The following is a 3427-nucleotide window of genomic DNA, read 5'->3' on the forward strand; positions in this document are numbered from 1 at the left end:
GTGTCAACGCCGCCGCCAGACGTGAGAAAAGACCGCGATTCGCACAGCTTCTGCACACCTTCGGTTCCCAAGCGCAGAGCCGGCGGTGGCTGCCTCTTTCCTTCCCTTTGTCTGGTCCGTTCTCTCTGCCTCTCACATGGCGGCCGCGATCGCGAGAGGCGCATAGGTACGCGCATCTTGCATTTCTGCGCCGTCCTGCCGGCGCCTTTCTCACGTTCTATCGTGTTTCCGCGGGCGAGAAAGGCACAGACAAAGGCTTCCCAGACAGGAAATATCGCCCGATCTGAATGCCCGTTTCGACTGACGTCGCTGGCAGCGCCTGAGAACACTGGACGGCGCCTTTATTATGTACATATTTTCCCTTTTCTGTTCTTTCAAGCTACTCTTTCCGCCCGGCATGTCTTCGTTTCCTATCCCTCGTCTCGAAAACAAGGCGCTGCCGAACGCACTGCCAGACAGCATGATGTCATACGCCCGCTCATCAAGGCTTGGGTAGGCAGCATCGTGTGGTACACGGCGGCCTCAAAATGTAGGAGCATAGGTAACAAAGTATCTGGTATTTACCGAGCTACGCTGAAATATGAAAAGACTTCTTCAAACTGAGATCGAAGGCTGTGCAGGTTTGAGTTTGTCAGAGAGGGACGTACGTTAGGTCGACAACTCTGAAAGTTTGGCAAGCTGGCGTCTCGCATTCAGTTCGTTGTATAGTACGTTGTTGAAGAAGCTTGTCAACGACTGCTCGCTTCCCGCCGCTGTTTCAGCCAACTTTCTTGCTGTGCGCTGCACCCGTCAACATAATTACTGCGGCTGTGCTTCCCGCCTTTCTTTTCCTACGCCTGTGCACATTTGTCATCTGTACAAAACTCAGAAGAGAACCTCCTCTCTGCCCTTATGAGAACATGGTAAAAGAATGCAGCGCGAAAAAAACAAGGACGAACAGAAGTGGACAGGACAGGGCGCTGACTACCAACACATTTATTCAGAAAGATGAGCAGCTTATATAACGCAGTCCAACACCCACGTGACCAAGAAAATTGCAAACGCGTTCAACTATCTAATACAAAAAAACAAAACGAAGTACACAATATCAAAGTGATACATATCTGGGTAACGCAAAGTCAGCCAAGAACCGATAAAACCGAGAGGACCACGACGAACCGTAAGGTGCACGCATGGAAAATGAACAGTCAGCGACCTTTGCCGCCAATGCAGCACGAGGCAAAACGAAGACGACAATAACAAAATAGTCACCGAACAATAAGTAAAAGTCGAAGCTAAAAGCAGGGTCGGGGCCAAACGCATAACAAAACAATACAAAACGCAACGCAAAAGCTGAGTCAACCGTTCACAGTCAAACTGAGTCAAAAAAGTTGAAAGTTCTCTAGAACAAGAATTAAAAGCAGACGTGAATAAAAAAGACGTGTTTATAGTGGGCCTAGAAAACTGGACTCCTTGTCTGTAGGTAAAGTTGAAGGCGTGCTGACGCACTTGTCTCCAGCTTTGGCTATCATCCTTGCCTCAATGATGACCCTTTCATTTTCTGTCCGCGCCCGTGCTCTGACAACCGTGCGCATGTAACATGGTTCGCAGCCTTTGCAAGACTTGCAATGGTCGTCCAGGTGCCCGCCGCTTTTGTTACGGACCCTACGGCGGTGTTCAAACAATCTCTCGTTGAGACACCTGCCGGTTTGCCCAATATACACGCGTCCACACTTCAAGGGAATCTCGTAAATGAGAAGCCCATGTGCGCGCTTGCAGATGTCACGGAGGGGCCCAGCCGTCCTATCGCCCACCGCGAAAAGCCTCTTCAGAGATATGATATCTCAGTCGAGAATGTCAGACACGCCTGCGTGCGATTATGGGAGAGAAGAAAGTTTTGTTCACCGAGAGAACAGAAGTCGATGCAGCATCAGGAACAATTTAATCTGTACTAAAAAAGGGGAGCTAAAAAACTAAGAACTGCGAACCGTTTTGCACGGCGATATTGTTCGAAAAACCTAGTACAACTTCCCTGTTGACACAATGACATATCTCTCAAAAATCAACGTGAATCGTATTACCTTCATGAAAGAACGCCAGTGTCTGACATATTTCTTTTTTTTTCAAGCGCTACAATTCAAATTCATGATTGTTGCTGTGACAGTTGCCAGTGACTATTGAGAGTCTCACATATCGAAATGAGTACTGTCAGCCAATAGCACCAGGTCTATTAAAGTTAAGTCTAGCTCTCATAATAATTCACGCAACTATGAATAATTCTGAGTGTATCGTTGCTTCAAGAATGTATTGTTGAAATCTTTCTTGAATACTTTTTCAATATTTAGAACGTGTTCAATAATTTTCATTTTTTCCTTCCGATGTGAACTGTCTAGTAGTGCTGCTAAAGCATACAGTTCGTGGCAGTCAAAGCGCCTAAGACAGCCAAAGCACGCCATGCCAGGATGCGGCTAATATAGTGTTACAGTAAAATAGAAACGCTATGCTAAAGACTTTTTTATTGTGCCACGTGCAACGAGATGCGGTTCTTGGCAAATGGGTCTCAGTTAATGGTATATGCATAGGACACATTAAAGCTTGTCAGCGTAATCTCTTACTTCCGTGACAGTTGAAGTCGCCTGCGTAGTACCGTACTCCTCCTGATGAACCGCCAGCGGACTTATCGCATTTGATTTGCGGTCGCAGACTGACTATAATAATATAACCCGTTTCTTTGCTGGGCTCTTCGATAAATGTGCAGATTGTAACTAGCTCGGGTCAGGGTACGGTTATTATCTAAAGAATTTTTTTGCGACAAATCTAGTGAGGCCTAATCGACCTGTGTTTCAGGACTGTTCATATGCGAAATGATTTTAAAGAAACATTAATATGTATGGAAGTACCGAGAGCCGGGAGTGTTGCAAACAGTTGACTATGAAATGAAGAAAATGGGAATGTGTAAAAAAACAAAAACCAAGGACGGTGAAGAAGCACAAGATGAGCGGTGATGTGCGTGTCCATTTCTTGCGACCTATACGGCCACTGGATCAAAAATTAAAGCTTTCTCTGCTTTATTTTTTGTTTTGAAAATTCTGTCAATTTTGAACTCTTACGACAAGCCCGTAGCCTGGTGTTTCGAGAATACACCTCGCATGCGGAGGTCAGGACTTCGATCTCCAGTGCGCCGGGTACCCACCGGTTTTCCAATGGGTACAGTCGAGAACAGAATATTATGGGTCATGCTTCGGCGTTCCAACTCTTCTGTCCACTGCGGGACGGCAAAGAAAATTGGGGGACGCTTAAGCTTCGCCTTTAAGAGCAGAACGCGACAGCGTTACCGGGTTCCGCTCAAATCAGCTACTCAATTAACTAATTCCTAATTATCATACTCATAATTACTCATGCACGCATCAGTATATGTCTCCATGACACTTCACCAAGTCAAAGACAA

This window comes from Amblyomma americanum, chromosome 1 (assembly GCF_052857255.1).
Source record: "Amblyomma americanum isolate KBUSLIRL-KWMA chromosome 1, ASM5285725v1, whole genome shotgun sequence".
Lineage (NCBI taxonomy): Eukaryota > Metazoa > Arthropoda > Arachnida > Ixodida > Ixodidae > Amblyomma > Amblyomma americanum.